Here is a 17,599-nt window from a genome sequence, read left to right as displayed (position 1 = left end):
GAGGTTGGCACAGGATTGAACAGCGTTTAGGGGTCTTGTATATAGGATCGCTATGAGTCGCAAGCCACTCGATGGCACATAACAACAACAACAACAGGTGTATGAGGTTGGTGTTTCAAGTTGTCAGAAGTTGTTCCTGAAAAGAAAGGTGAAGGGGTGGTAGGCTTAGAGTCTTTCTCATTGGAAGGGTCTGCTGACTAGAAGCAGGCAAATGAGAAGGATAGGAAGCCTCCCTCAAGCACAACAAATAATCTTTGGATGTCCATGAGCTTGGACCACTGCTGCTTTACACAATTATCCACACAAAATTGTTCTAAGAACAAGTCCCCATGCTGATAAAATTGTTAATCCCAAATATTCCAGGTTTTTTGCTCTCTTCCGTAGTTCAGATATGATAAAAGGGTTGTCCACTTTGTCCTTAGGAACAGTGGAGGCCTAGAACCACTTACTTATTAAATTAACTCTTAAGAAACTCTTCCTTAAAATCAGAAGGCTTCCTCTCCCCAGCAAAGCATGGGTCTGACCCTTCCACATTCAAGGAAAACCCTTCATAGAGGGGCCTATGAATAGTTTCTCCTTTCCTCCCAGTTTGACATCAGCACTGATCCTCTGAGGGTGACAATAAAAGGGAGAGTTCTGGCACCTGAGCAGGGAGAACATTGAATTTCAAGAAGTCTTGATCTGATCCTAATTCTGTCACTAGTTAGCTGACTGGCCTTGAGCAAGCCTCACCAAGGTGCAAGGTTCTCGGTTTTAAAATTAAAAATATCTGAGTGCATTCTAGATTTGATAGTCAAAGAGGCTGAGAAGAATTGTCCACCCAACTTGACCAAGAGCAGTCGTGGAAGTGAGGAAGGCATTGAGGAGTCTCTGTCCAAGCTCCTTCTCACTCTCTCACTGAGGAGCCATGGAGCCATTTGCCTAGAGAGGGAGCAAAGAGGCATGAGCAGTTAAAGATGCTTCTGTCCCTTTCATGTATCTGTAAAGAGAGGAGCACAACAACATCCTGGGCCCCTGGGAATCCTGGCCTGGGCCTGGAGGAAGGAATAACTCTTTGAAGAACCCCACTGGCCCCAAGGCTGAGTCTTGATTCCAATTTGAAGGCTGTCAGAACTCCAGCTCCAGTTCTGAGTTGCTCTGGTCTCAGGGGCCTTACCGCTCCTCCTGACTGCCTGAGGAAATTACTCACTTGGAAAATCTCAAATTAGACTTAGGAAAGTAGCACATTTCTCCTTACCCTCCAGATGTCTAGAGAACTTCTCCACTGCCCTACACTTTCATACATGCCTTCCTCCCTCCACACACCTTAAGCCATAGACTTAGTAAAGTTTTTTGCCAACTCCAGAGTTTGTCAGAGACATTGGAGGACATCCTGAAAACATGGCTGTCCTAGGACTGGTTGCATGAAATCCATTCACGGGGATGGCAAGCATGAAAAAGAGGAAAGTTATGGGTCATTCAAATAAATGCCAGACTGCTCCCAGCTCTACATAAGACTCAGTAAGGACATTTGGAAACCTTTCCTGACTAGCAAATTCTCTGCTTCCCCTTCCTCATGGAGAAGTCTCTTCCATATCCTCCTTCCTGTTTTCACTTTAAAAGAAAACAAAAAAAAACAACAAAAACCAAAACTAGGTAAATGTAAATTCACAAGGACCCCTCACTGGCCATTTAAACCCTATTTACCGTATCTATCCCCTGCCCAGGGAGCTTATGGGTAAGGAATTTCACTGCCAACCCAAAGTCAGGTGATTCAAATCGGCCAAATTTCTCCAAGGGGCATTCTCCTCCCAGCCAATGTACAGCCTCTGAAAACCTGCTGGAGAGTTAGTATAAGTCAGTTAGGAATCAATGCAATAAACTGTTCTAATTCCCTGCCTATATCTGATTTGTTCAAGGATAGAGACACCTGACCAGTCTGAGACAATCAGATTTTTTTTCCCTCCTGGGAACTTGAAAATTTGATGATAGTCATAGAAAGACCAGGAAATTGGACTAGTCATTATCCTGGAGACAAGATCCAGGAGGATCCAGTGATCCAGCCATGTCCTAGGAACTGCTCATTGTTTTTCTCCCTCAATTTTCAGAACAATCAGGTTGCCTTTCATTTTGGATCAATCAGAGTCAGTTCAGTTGTTTGTCTCTCCATACCTTTTCAACCAGTATGCAGAGCAGATTATCCAAGAGGCAGGGCTCTATGAGGAGAAGCATTGCGTTAGGATTGGTGGACAATCTATCAACAATCTGTGTTATGCAGATGACACAACCCTGCTCACTAAAACTGAGGAGGACCTCATGCACTTACTGCTGAGGGTCAAGGACTGCAGCCTTCAGTATGGACTGAGGCTCAATGTCAAGAAGACAAAGATTCTCATTACTGGACCAATCGGTAGCATCAGGATGGATGGCGAAGAGATTGAGATTGTTCACAGCTTCAGTTTGCTCGGCTCCACGGTCAACACTCTTGGCACCAGCAGCCAGGAAATCAGAAAATGTATTGCAATGGGAAAGTCTGCTGTTAGGGACCTCTCTAAAGTACTCAAGAGCAACGGTGTCTCTCTGAAAACTAAGGTCCGCCTGATACAGGCCATGGTTTTTGCAATTACTTGCTATGCATCAGAGAGTTGGACAATGACTAGGGAGGATAGAAGGAGAATTGATGCCTTTGAGCTGTGGTGCTGGAGAAGAGTATTGAACGTACCACGGACTGCCAAGAAAACAAACAGATTCATCCTAGAGAGGGTTATACCAGGCTACTCCTTGGAGGCAAGGATTCTGGGGCTTCGTCTGACATACTTTGGACATGTTGTAAGGAGAGACAGGTCTTTAGAGAGGGACATTATGCTGGGTAGAGTGGAGGGACAGTGCAGGAGGGGAAGACCCTCTATGAGATGGATTGACTCGGTGACTGGGGTAATCGGGATGGGTGTGTCAGAGGCAATGAGACTGGCACAGGATAGAGCAGGGTTTAGGGCTGTTGTACATAGGGTCGCTATGAGTCGCAAACGACTCGAAGGCACATAACAACAACAACAACAACAACAACAACAACAACAACAATATATATCCACACAGTCTAATGTTTTCTCATGCTCTTAGCCTTGCCCAGGATCTGTCCTTGGACCAGAAGCTCTTTGATGTAGATTTCAAGGCTGGAATGTTCTCATCTCCACTTTCCTACTCCCTCTTCACCTAGCTAACTTCCACTGTCCCTCAGGTGCAACATGTCTGATAAGCCTCCCCTTAGCACCATGCTTACACCTTTTGTCTTGGTTAAATGCCCTCAGAATGTGTTCCCACAGCACCAGGTAAGTGGTGATGTGTTTACCTATGGTAATGTGTTCACTTATCTACCTCACACAAGAGGACACAGGGGCTCCTTCAGGCAGACAAGAGGTGGAGCTGTTCACTCTCGGCTCTCCAGCGTAAAGCCAGTGCCCGGGACATAGTAGCACTCAAAAAATATTTCTCAGATGAATAAATGAAATGAAAGAAGACATATAATAATCCTCTCTCCTCCTTCTCATAATAAAATAATATCAATTAATTACCTGATCCAAATAACTATTCATCTCAGAATAGAATTAGTTAGTCCACAAATTAATACTAATTGATATGCCAAAAACTGTATTACACACTAAGCTGCTGGTATAAAGAGGCAAATAAAAGTGAGAGAGAGAGGCAAGAGAAGAGAAAATAAGGAGGGAAGGGGGAATAAAGGTCACATGAAAAATATAATCTAGAGCAGGGGACTCCATGTTTAATTTTGCCTTATCTAAAGCCTCCATTTTCTGTATCTTAAAATTAGAAACAGAATGGAATCTTACCATTAGTGATTTATTGAATTTGCAACAGGTTCCTAAATCCATAGCCAGAAATTTCTAGAATAGTGCTAAATACAAACTAGGTAAAAATCTTTGGGCAAAATGCCACATCCAAACAGGCTTAATGCTTTGGACCCCTAGTTACTTCCTTGCTGGCTCCTGTCTGGCTCAGAAGAGACACTGGGCAAGATCAGGAGCCAAGAGGTTCCATGACAAGTAGACAGAAGAGTCTCTCAATGCCTCTTTCACCAAAGGGCTCTCTTGCTACACCCCCACTATTCTCGCAGGTATTGAGAGAGACCTAGACCCCCTTCCCCCAGGCTAGCAATTATAGAAACCAAATTGTCTCCTGCAAGAAGCATTGTCCTCCTGGTATCATTTCAACATAAAATAAATTGTGCTGCCCATCAGCCTGCTGGAGGCCAGCACTCACCGGCAGCCCCCATCAGTCCCAGAAAGAGCCTACTCAAATGTGAAGACAAGTCAGCCAGCTACAACGAGTGCTCAGAGTGACCCTTTGGGCCCAGGGAGCACGATTCTGTCATACAGGCACCCAGTGCAAGCCGGAAGGGTACAGCTGCAGTCTGGCACCAGCAGCAGCTCTGCCAGCCTGGTCTCCTGGTTGTCAAGTTGCAGCACAGGGCAGGATAAAGAATTCAGAGAGAGACAAGATAACCATGCTGTAAATGTGGAGTTAAAATGTGGAGTCTGTTATTCTGCCTGTGTGCGTGCCTCTGTGTGTATCTCTTCCACTGCTTAGGTCCAGACCATTGCCTCCTGCCTGAATTGTTTCAGTAACAAACAATTGTTTGTTGAGTTGTAACTGACTCATAACCGATCCTCCAGCAGATTTTCATAGGCAGTACATTGCACTGGAGTTGATTGCCCATCTTTCTCTCATGGAACAGCTGATGGATTCAAACCATGTGCCTTTGTGTCTGCAGTATAATTCTTTTCAACTAAGCCACCAGAGGTTATTGCATCTCAGTCTTCTTCTCTCATGCCAAATTTGTGTTTCAAAATAATCTCCATTTCAAATAATGGAAAATCAAGCCTGACATTTAAATTCTTTGCCTGTCTCTACCGTATCTGTCTCAGAGTGGTGCATAGGGTTGTATTCTCCATTTCAGATCTTTTTATTCTACAAGAACTGGAAGATTCTGAACAAATATCCTCCCCTTCATCACATGTCCCCTGTTGTTATTGGTGGTGTTGTGTGTCATGGAGTAAGAACCAATTCATTGCTGACCCGCCAGTTCATTTTCAGAAACTGTAAATCACACAGGAAGAGACAGCTCATCTTTCTCTGGCAGAACAGCTGGTGGATTCGAACCAATTGCCTTTGGATTGGCAGTGCAACCTCTTTCTGGCAGGTCACCAGAGCTCCCATGTGAAGTTGGACAAAAACCTTACAAATGGTTATTATCTCAGAAAAATATACATTTAGCATTTCTTATCTATAATTTATATGCATAAGCCATTTGTTGCTTATTAATATCATTTCTTTATTGTATAAGTATTATTTTATCCCCATTTTACAGATAAGAAAGTTGACGTTTAAGTGGTTTGTCAAGGTGTCAGAATCTGCACTCCAAAATCCTTACTCCTGATTACTATGAAAAACTCTCTTCAGCACCAAACAACAATAAAGGGTGTCATCTCTCCTGCAATTTCTATTGCCACCCCCTCCCCCAAGAAACCCCTCTATAATCTAAAGAGTGATTGACTCACCTGGATACCAATAAAACCCTAGTCATTGCAACTTCACACTTCTCAGGGGTGTTTTAAGGTGTTGAGAGAGGCCCTGCAAAGCATCACACCATCTTATGTTTTGTAGACCTTTCTAAAGTAATACATGTTGGCCCAAATTGGTTAGAACTGCTATCTCTTTCCATCTCAACCACCCTCCATCACATTTCCCCTCACATCGATGAGGCCATAAAGGCTGTGGTGCCTGGGGACCCAGCTAAAGGGAAGTGGAATTAGGAATGCTTTTAGGCGAGTTAGTTGTATTTATGTGGTTCACCATTCCTGTTGTGTATCGTTAAGTTGTTGATAGCTAGCCTAACGTAGAAAGACTCCGGAAACATTCTTTTCACCCAGTGAGCTACCTCTTCTGGCATCATATCAGAAAGGTGCAGGGAGAGAGGTCAAATAATGATGTAAATCTGTCCACAGCCCCTCACCCTGCAACAATGTGAATAGAGAAAAACAACATTCAAAAATATACCAACTTTTAAAAAATTAAAATAAAATATTTTTGATGTTTTAAAACAAATATATACCAATTTGTACTCTGTGGCATTTTCTTTCTTTCTTTCTTTCTTTCTTTTTTTTTGGTGGTGGGTCTCAGAGTGCTGCATAGGGTTGATCACTCTGTGGCATTTTCAATAGCTGATTATTTGGAGATGGACCCCCAAAGCCCCTCTCCTAAGGTGAGAGTCCACCTCTGGGTGAACTTGAACCACAAACCTTTCAGCCAGCAATCAAGCATCCTAGCTACTTTGCACTATTCAGTGACTTTTCTTGCTCATAGAAGGAATGGTAACTATTATTATTCTTTTCTTATCTGTTGTTTAAAGGAAATGCTGGTTCCATCTCAATATTTATTTGCTTGTAATATACTCTTGGTAGCAGCATCCAGGAAATCAAAAGATTAATTCTATTGTGAAAGTCTGCTGTCAGGGATCTCTCCAGAATACCAAAGAGCAATGATTGTCAGTCTGGAGACTAAGGTGCATCTGATCCAGGCCATGGTCCTTGCAATTACTTGCTATGCAGCAGAAAGCTGAACAATGACTAAGGATGATAGAAGGAGAATTGATGCACAGAAGGACTGTGGTGCTGTGGAGAAGAGTATTGAATATACCATGGACTGCTAGGAGAACGAATCTGTTTGTCTTGGAGAGGGTGCAACCAGACTGATCCCTGGAGGCAGGGATTCTGAAGCTTTGCTGACATACTTTGAGCATGTTGCAAGGAGATAGGGATCAGTCCTTGGAGAAGGACATCATGCTTGGGAGGGTGTAGGGACAGCACAAGAGAGGAAGACCCTCGATGAGATGGATTGACTCAGTGACTGGGGTAATAGGGGTAGGTGTGTAACAACAATATCTTAGTTCAATAAATATTTAAGGTAATTTCTTCCCCAAGAAAATAATTGAAAAAATATATACATATATAAACCAAGCCAGAAACTGGTCCCTGGGTGACTCATCCAGTCATCAGTTATGTAGAATTGCCCATAGAGAATTCTGTTCTCTGCCATCCCTAGTGAAAACAGAAGTCTTCTTTGTCAGGATTATGATTGATAATACAGTATATGTAGTTTTAAACAAACAATATGTGGAGGTTTTTTTCTTTCTTGATCATAAACACACAAAACAGAAGTTATCAAAATTCCTGAGTAGTAAGGCTCCAACCAGTAACATTATTTTTAGAAAACAAATATGTCTATGTATGGAATTGCATGTTTTATTCATTCCAACTATCAATAATAAACAAATTTAGATCAACCACTAGAATAAAAACTGCGTTACCTTTCTGTACTCTCTTTAGAAAGTGATATTCCAAAATTGTTGTCATATGAGAAGCATCAAAGAGTGTATGCAGCCTAAAAATATAAGAAGAAAGTGTTAGATATTTCAGACAGCTAATTAATTTTTATAATTATATTCTTTTTCCAGATTTGTGGTGTTTCTGGTATTGTCAGTTTTTAAATATAAATGGTTTATTATTATTTTAATTTTACATATAATTCTATAATATAATTTGGGTATTTTTATTAAATAAAATTCTCCAAATTAAGAGACTTCGGACCCAAAAGAAAGAAGCTCTTGAGGGATAGTGAGCTAAGCATTGGGTTTGTAACCAAAATATTGGCGCTCCAAAGATAAAGGAATCTGTTCCTACAAAGACTTCCAGCCTTGGAAACCCAGTGGAATAGAATCAACTTAGCCACAATGAGGGGGTTCTTTGTTGGTTTTGGGGTTTTTTTCTACTAGTTTATTTCTTAGATGTGCTCACTAAGTTGTGTCAAGAAATCTGGAGGACAACCACTTGGCCAACTGACTGGAAGAAATCTGTATTTGTTCCCATCTCAAAGAAAGGTGACACAACAGAGTGTGGAAATTACCAAACAATAACATTGATATCACATGCAAGTGAGATTCTGCTGAAAATTATCTCTGTTGATGTGTGGAACAGCACATCAACAGAGAACTGCCAGAAATGCAGGCTGGCTTTAGAAGGGGTAGTGGTACTAGGGATATTGTAGCTAATGTAAGATGGATCTTAGCTGAAAGCAGGGAATACCAGAGGAATGTATATCTGTGTTTCATTGATTATGCAAAGGTGTTTGACTGTGTGGATCATAACAAACTGTGAGTGACTCTGAGAAGAATGGAAATCCCAGAATACTTGATAGTGCTAATGTGAAACCTATACTTGGACCATGAGGCAGTTGTCAGAACAGAGAAAGGAAACACTGCATGGTTTAAAATTGGGACAGGTGTACGCCAGGGATGTGTCCTACCTATATGCAAAACATATTATTCGGAAGGCAGGGCTGTATGAGAACTGTGGCATCGGGATTGGTGGAAGAGTCATCAACAACCTGCACTATGCAGATGATACAATCCTGCTTGCTGAAACTGAGGAGGACCTGAAGCACTTTGCTGCAGAAGGTCAAGGACTGCAGCCTTCAATATGGATTGAGGCTCAATATCAAGAAGACAAAGATTCTCATCACTGGGCCAATTGGCAGCATCGGGATGGATGGTGAAGAGATAGAGATTGTTCACAGCTTTAGTTTGCTTGGCTCCACAGTCAACACTCTTGGCACCAGGAGCCAGGAAATTAAAAGATGTATTGTGATTGGAAAGTCTGCTATTAGGGACCTCTCCAAAGTACTGAAGAGCAATGGTGTTACTCTGGAGACTAAGGTGCACCTGATACAGGCCATGGTCTTCGCAGTCACTTGCTATACATTTCAGAGAGCTGTACAATGACTAGGGAGGATAGAGGGGAAACTGATGCATTTGAGCTGTGGTGTTGGAGAAGAGTATTGAATATACTACAGACTGCTAAGAAAACGAACAGGTTCATCCTGGATAGGGTTAAACCAGGTTGATCCTTGGAGGCAAAGATTCTGAAGCTTCATCTGACATACTTTGGACATATTGCAAGGAGGGACCTTGAAGAAGGACGTCATGCTTGTAAGGGTGGAGGGACAGCACAGGAGAGGAAGACTCTCTATGAGGTGGATTGATTCAGTCACTGGGGCAATTGGGGAGGTGTGTCAGACAGTGAGATTGGCACAGGATAGAGCAGGGTTTAGGGCTGTTGTACATAGGGTCACTATGAGTCACAGGAGACTCGATGGCACATAACAACGACTAGTTTATTTAAAAAATTCTAATACAAATGCAAACAAATTCTTTCAATTTCTCTCACCCCGCCCCCATCAAATTGTACAACACAATGATTAACTCCACTGTTTCCCTGCATATCCATATCCCTTTACTTCCAGCCTCTCCCACCCCTCCTGATCCTTATACTCATTCTACAATAATGGTTTTATACAATATTTATCCTTGTGGGACTGAGGCAGTTCGCTCAGCCTAATGCTCTCAAGTCCATACTGGGTTTTTTGAGTCATTAGGCCAAAAAAGAAAGTTGAATGTGCCCTTGAACCTAAGTGAAAGTTGGCTGTCCCTACCATCCTTGCTATGCAAGTACCACCTCAAGGACATAGTCTGTCCATTCAAAAAGGTAAATATTTCATGTGGTTTAAATTCAGGCACTATGATTGCAATTTCAAATACTTCTCACATGGCCACCATCATTGCCTTCCTACCCTTATTTCTGTGCCTGTTTTATCTCTTTCCAGAGACCATTCTCAGAGCTTTCAATGGAACCTCATTCACATATTTATTGCATTAAAATAACCGTAAATCACAAACCCCAAGAGATGTCCTTCTGGTTAGCAGTACAATACACCACAGACTATATCACCAGAGCTCCTTTTCACTGGAATAGACACTCAAAAATGAGTAGCTGAGTTGAAGAGTAAAGCAAGTAGAGGATCCAAGTTTTTGTTCATTGCTACCAAGTCACTGTCACAGAGCTGGCTCTGAATTTACAGTGATCTTACATATAACAGGAGCAGCCCTGGCACAGTGCTTAAGAACTTTGATGCTAGCCAAAAGGTTAAATCCACCAGCCATGCCTTGGGACAAAGATGTCACAGTCTGCTTCTGTGAAGATTATAGCCTGGGAAACTCTACCCCCTCGCATAGGCTCACCATGAGCTGGAATCAATTTGATGGCAATGGATTTGAGTCTGATTTTGATTTGGTTATGTATTTCCTAGTCCTGCATTGCTTTAATAATTGTCAGTATTTCAGTCCATTGTTGAGGTTAATATGTCAGGCCAAGGGAGTTCTGGTGGCCTAGTGGCAAGACGCTGCACTGTAATCCCAGAGGTATGTGGTTCAAATCCACCAGATGCTCTGCTGGAGAAGGAGGGGGCAATCTCCTGCTGTACCAGTCAGATCTGATTTGACGGTACACGTAAAAATAATACAATAAAAAATATGTCAGGCCATCTCTTTGTAGGTTTCCATAATTTTTTTTAATTTAAATTTATTTTCTAAATTTTTTCTGTTTTCATCCTTTTCGCTCACCCTCTGCTTTACCCTGGATGCACACCCTTCTTAGTTTTAAACCATATACTATCCCCTTGCTCTGTTTTCACAATAGCTTCTTTGTCTAGGTATAGGTTTAACATAAACATGATTAGTTTTCTGGGATTCCCATTCTTCTCAATGTTTGCCATAATTTGCTATGATCCACACAGTCAAATGCCTCTGCATAGTCAATAAAGCACAAACAGACGTTCTTCCTGTATTCTCTGTATTCAGGCAGGATCTATCTGGCACCAGCAAGAATATCCCTAGTGCCACGGCATCTTCTAAACACAGCCTGAACTTCTGACGGCACTCTGTGTACTGTTCTAGCTGCTTTTAGATGATTTTCAGCAATATTGCTTGCATGTGGCGTTAGTGTTATTATTCAATTATTTCCACATTTTGTTCAATCTCCTTTCTTGGGAATGGGAACAAGTACGGCTCTCTTCCAGTCACTCAGCCAAGAGGTTGTTCCCTCTCTATTACCTATTCAATCTGTATGCTGAGTAAATCATTCAAGAAACTGAACTCTATGAAGAAGAATGTGACATCAGGACCAGAGGAGGACTTGTCTATAACTTACATTATGCAGATGACACGCCTTGCCTGATGAAAGTGAGGAGGACCTAAAGTGCGTCCTGCAGAAGATCAAAGACTTACAGCCTTCAGTATGGATTACATCTCAATGTCAAGAAAATAAAAATTATCACTGCTGGACCCATAGGCAACATCATGATAAATGGAGAAAAGAATGAAATTGTCAAGGAATTTATCTTGCTTAGGTCCATCATCAACACCCTTGGTACCAGAGGGAAGGAAATATATTGCATTGGAAAAGCCTATAGCCAGGGACCTTTCCAAACTATTGAAGAGGAATGATGTCAATTTGAAGACTAAGGTGTGCTTGATTCAGGTTATGGTATTTTCAATTGCTTGCAATGCATCTGAGAACTGGACAACAAAGGATTAAAGAAGAAGAAATGATGACCCAGAGTTATGGTGTTGGAAAAGAGTATTGAATATCCCATGGACTGACAAAAGAACAAACAGATATGTCCTGGAGACAGTGCAGCCAGAGTGCTCTTTGGAGGCAAAGATGACAGAGCTTCATCTCACCTACTTTAGGCATGTAGTTAGGAGAGACTACTACTTGGAAAAGGACATCAAACCGGGAAAGGTGGAGGGTCAGCAAAAGAGAGGAAGACCCTCAATGAGATGGACTGACACAGTGACTGCAGAAATGGGTCAACTGTGCTAGAGATGATGAGGATGGCACAGGATAGGACAGGGTTCACATTTCTTTTTCACAGGGTCACTATGAGTTGTATTTGACTTGACATCACCTAACAACAAAAACTACCAAATAGAATATCCTTTTCTAGACATTATTGCTTCTTGGTTATGCCTCCACAGTAAGGGAACTGAAGCCATTCCCCCCTTCTCTTCCAAGGACTATTCCTGGTTGCGTTACTTCTGAGACTAATTTATTTTTAATTCTGACGTCCAAATAAATATGTTCCATATTCTTTAGCAACATCACAATTTTAATGTGCCAGTTCTTCTTCTGTCTTGTATTCCATTGTCCTTTGAATGCATATGAGGCAATTAAAAAAAGACCAAGGCTTGAAACAAGCACACCTTAGCCATCAAAGTGACACTGTTTGTTTTATGAGGAGGATGAGGAGAGGGAGCGCTGATACCGTGGTCTTCACTCTAGTGATGACAGGAGGTGCCCCTGATGGTCAACTTCTGCACAGTCAAATTGTGTGAGTCAGATTCCGGCTCTCGTTCAAGGAATCTCAACTTTGTTTCCCTCTCCTCTCCTCTCCTCTCCTCTCCATCTTCTCTCTCTCTGCTCTGATGGTAAAAGGGCAAATATGACCAACTTTGGAAACATGGAAAGAAAAATCACAAGCCAAAATGTCCCCCTGCCAGGAGAGACACTTGCCCAGTGCCAGCATTCCAGGGAAGAAAAATTTTGCCCCAGGTTGAGTGTCTCCCCCTCAGTGTGGCTTTAAGGAGAAGCAGTCCAGTCAGCTGGTGTTTTCTGAGAGCAGGAAGTCAGTCTCATTGTTGAAAGGTGAGGTGGTGACTGGTCTTCCATGGAGTGAAGCTGAGTAATGAGATTCATTTCCATAATCACAAGGTGTGGACTCCACCCAAGGAATGAGCTTCCCAGACAACTAGATGGGAAGGAAAGAGAAGAGAATTCAAATCACAAATTACTGTCTGCCTAAATTAATTGTTGCATTTGTCTAAATGGATTAGACATTTAAATTAGCAGGGGCTGGTTGGTTGGCAAAATTGAATTTTTGGCATGTGGGGGTGTGTGCACATGTGTGTTTGCTCTGGCAGAGCCCAGTGATGCCTTTGTCTGTAGATGAAAGGATCTGGCAGCCTGCGAGGAAGGAACCAGCTTCCTCTCCAACAGGCCTCCAACCCCAAGTTGGAAGGAAAGCCACAGAATTTTCACCTGGCCTCTGCAGGGGATGAGGGAATTGCAGAAAACAACTGCGGCTCTGTGGGCTTAGAAGCAGCTACAAGACAGAAAGGGGGGTTTTAGGGAAAAGAAGGGCACGTGTATGGTGGAAGAATGAAATTTTTTCATTGGTTTATATTATGTATGGAAGAAGGTTGCTGCTGTTTGCTCCCAATGCATGGCAACCTCAGGTACAAAAGACCAAATCACTGGAGGTGCCTGCACCACGCCATGATAGGTTGCAGAACAGGCAAATATGATCCAGAGAGTTTTCATTGGCTGGTTTTCCAAAGTAGAAGTCTAATCCTTACTTTCTAGTCTCTCTTAGCCTAAAAGCTCCACTGAAACGAGTTCAGCATCATAGCAACACATGTTTATAAAAACATATGTTTGTAAGTGAGTGGGTAACTTACAAGAGGTACATGAAGTGGGACTGGAACTTGAATTTCTTGCCTGGAAAGAAGAATTATACCAGTGGATCACAAACGTCCTTATGTGGAAGCTAAAAGGCATTGCCATCACCATCAATCCTGATTCATATCAACCCTTTCAGACAGAGTAGAGGTGCCCTGGACGGTTTCCAAGGGTGTAATGGCTCATCTCAGTCCCACACAGGAGCTGGTGGGTTCTAACTTCTGACCAGGAATCAAGGAAAGCTGTTACCATTAGATGCTATCAGTTGGTTCCAACTCATAGCAGCCCTGTGTCTAACAGAATGAAACACTACCCAGCTCTGTGCTTTCCTCACGATCATTGCTGTCTTCGAGCCCATTCTGGGCAGCCATGTGTCAATCCATCTCATTAAAGATCTCCTTCTTTTTGGCTGATCTTTTACTTTACCAAGTATGGTGTCAATCTACAGGGACTGATAACATGTCCAAAAGTAAGTCAAATAAAACCTGGGCATCCTTGTTTCTAAGTATGACCCTGGCTGTACTGCATCCAAGACAGAACTGTTCCTTCTTCTGAAACGAATTTTCTCCTTGGAAGCTAGGATTTTGAAGCTCCATCTCACATACTTTGGGCATGTGGCCAGTAGGAACCAGTCTTTGGAGAAGAACATCATGCTCAGAAAGAGTGGAGGGACAGTAAAGGAGAGAAAAACCCTGGATGAGATGGGTTGATACAGTAACTGGGGTAATGAGATAAGTGTGTCAGAGTCAGTGAGACTGGCTCAGGACAGGGCAGGCTTCAGAGCTGTACACAGGTTTGCTATGAGTCACAGGCAACTCAAGGGCACATAACAACAACTCAATTTTCTTTGCCAACATCACAATCTAAATGCATCGATTCTTCTTCAGCCTTACTTGTTCATTGTGCAGCTTTCAAACACAACTGGAAATTCTACTGCTTCAGTCATGCACACCTTAGTCCTCAGAGTGAGGGCTTATCTTTTTAACATTTTCAAATGTCTGTTGCAGCAGTTTTGCCCAACTGCAGTATGTTGTTTGATTTCTTAACTGTTGTTTCCGTGAAGGTTGATTGTGATCCAAGTAAAATGAAAACCTTGACAACTTTAGTATTTTCTGTTTGTCATAATATTTCTGTAGTCTCCAATTGGCCTGTAGACTGTGTGCCCCCAGGGGGCAGCAGCGCACCAAACCTTGGGAAGCTGGCTGCCCATGTACTCCATTGGACCTAGCTGGTTAAATAGGGTTTTTCATATCAGAGAGAAAAGCAACTTGAAGAGGCAAAAACTCAGTCTCCCTGGAGGACTGGCAAGGCCAGTACCAAAAAGGCAGAAAGAAGAACCAACCGGAGATGGGAAGAGGAGGGTGGAAACAAACCAGGGCTGGAAACAGATTGACATTAGTATCAGGGAGAAAAATCTAGTCACTAGGGTCCACAGAACAAAAGGAATTCTAGAGCAGAAACAGAAGGTACTGGCGTAGGTCATAGGCTGGGTTTTCCAGAAGAGCAAAATCAACAAGGCTCATAGAAAGACAGACAGACAGGCAGAGGAAATGGTGCATGTCCTTGTAGAAGCTGACAAATTTCAGGTCCAGCTCAGACCTCAGGGGAGAGACATCTATGGGAGGGTCAAGGTCAGCAGACAAGAGAAGTCACTGGTTCAGGTCTTGAGGCAATGAGTCAGACGCAGGATCTGGATTCGGCAAAAATCTGTCTAGTTTTGCCAGGCAATCCATATATATTCGATGCAATGCAGACCACATCCCAAAGACTTCCCCTACATCAGATCAGAGCTCATTATATCTTTGCTTAATTGCTTCTAATCCTCCTTCATTAACTAATATTGTAGAGGTTAGGGTTTACAGCACATAGGATAATTACATTGTACAGAGAATAATAGCTGAGTTACCACTCTATATGACTGGATGGATGGATGGATGGATGGATGGATGGATGGATGGATGGATAGATGGGCTGACGGATGGATTGAGTACTTAGCTAAACCTCATTAGGACTGGAGTTAGGAATATTTGAGCGTCAACAAGAGAGCTCAGAGATAAAACCAGGCAATAAATACCCTGGTGATAGTTGCTTACCAGACAATAGTCCTTAAAGCAGCACTTTTGTTTCATTAGATGAAGTATGCAAATTTGGGACCATCATTGAATCATGGGCCCATCAGAGGAGAGGCAAGCCCTGCCACCAAAAGCCCCCTGTCCCACCCACCCTTCCCCACAATGCTCTGGAGCTTCCCTAGCAACTGAACTAGCAGAAAGGGAGCAAGGTACCTGCTGGATCATCTGATCTTGCATACAGCCCTTTCCCCCGTGAGTCTCTCCTTCTGCTTTTGCTCGACTTATCTGCTTCCGGACCTGAGTAGGAGAGGCCTTCACAGAATCTGCAAGCACGTTTTCAAAATGCTAAAGGGAAATATTCCTTAGCCTTCCCTCCACTGGGCTTGGGGGAAAGCCTCCAGCCTAGAGGCAGAAGGAAAGCGGGCTTTGATTCTGTGATTCATTTCACTGCAATTTGCAATTGAGTTTGAATAGCAACTCTTGACTCCTCTGTAAGGTTTGTTTCCCATCTGTTATAAAGAGGTGGCGATAACGCCGCTTGTGGTTATGCGCTTGGTGAAGCGGAGGCAATGAGATTGTCTCAGGGCAGGGAGGAGATAATCTCGTTTGCTCTGTCTTTTTGATCATGGGAGCAGGTAGGAAAATGTAATTTCATGCAGGTTAGTCCTTTATGCTGCAACTCATGGTAATGGTTATTTAACACTTTCTGAGTGCCAAAAAGCTGCCTGGCACCGAGCAATCCATGAGCCTCTCCCCCAGCTTGGACTAGATTCAGCCAACAGGCACAACTCCAGGGAAGGGCAGACAACCAAGATCATTTTCCCTAGACCCCATACCTTTGGATAGAAATGTGCATAGAATATTCCAGAAAGAAATGGGCAAAGTCCATTAAGAATTTTTGTTTCTCTACTTGTCATTTTGGAACTTAGTTTACACTCAGCAAATTCTCTCTTTAATTAATATTTATTATTTAGTTATTTTCCACACTCCCTTTGCCTTCACCCTGCTGCCTCCCCTGTGCTTTCCTAGACATGTATGCGCATGCGCATGCATACACACACACACACACACACACACCCACCACCACCCCCACCACCACCACCACCACCCCTCACTTCCAGGCTATTTTGTCTCAATGTTTTTCTAGATGAGTGGCAGATAGTACTAGACAACTGTGGCCAGCAGATCTGCCATTACCAAATGAGGAGAACCCGAAACTCTTCCTCTTCACACCACCCTGCAACTCCTTCTCACCACTCCCCACTGTTGTTGTTGTTACGTGCCTTTGAGTTGACTATGACTCATAGCAACCCTATGAACAATGGCTCTGAATCCTACCCAATCCTGAGCCAACTTCACTGTCTCTGACACTCCAGACCCCACTGCCACCTCACCTGGGTCATCCTCTCCTGTGCTGTCCCTCCACCCTTCTGAGCATGACGTCCCTTTTCAAGGTCCCTCCTGGCAACATGCCCCAAGTATGCGAGATGGAGCTTCTTGCCTCTAAGGAGCAACTTGGTTTCACCCTCTCTAGGACAGACCTGTTCGTTCTCTTGGCAGTTCATGGTATGTCCAGTACTCTTCTCCAGCACCACAGTTTACAGGCATCGACTCTTTTAGTAGTCCTTACAAAGTTTTCACCAGGTGTTATGGAATTAACTTCAATTCATGGTGGTTACAGCGTGTCAGAAGAGAACTATGCTGCATAGAGTTGTCAGTGTCTGGCTTTTTGAGAATAGACTGCCAGGCATAAATTTGAATCTTGACCCTTTCAATCAAGTTGATCACCTTAACCATCTGACCACCAGGACTCCTCTGTCAGGAAAAGGACGATTGACAAAGTGGGTGCAGGTGAGTAAATTACTTCTCTCTGGCCTCAGTTTCCTCATTTGTACATCAACAAACTTGAGCCAGATGAGTCCATTTCAGCTGCACTGTTAGATGAAGTCACAAAGGGAAGCAGTTCATAAGGAGGTGAAAGTTAGCTGAGCAGCAGGCCAGTGCAGCTACACCTGGACTCAAGGAGGAGAGCAAGGAGGGAGAAAAGAAAGGAGGGGAGGGAGGTGGAGAGAAGTGATTTTTTTCATTAATTTCAATGAACATCTACAGAGATTTTGGACT

This window comes from Elephantulus edwardii, unplaced genomic scaffold (assembly GCF_000299155.1).
Source record: "Elephantulus edwardii isolate Elephantulus edwardi_28Jun2011 unplaced genomic scaffold, EleEdw1.0 scaffold00174, whole genome shotgun sequence".
NCBI classification, from domain to species: domain Eukaryota; kingdom Metazoa; phylum Chordata; class Mammalia; order Macroscelidea; family Macroscelididae; genus Elephantulus; species Elephantulus edwardii.
Note: the sequence above shows the minus strand (reverse complement) of the source record.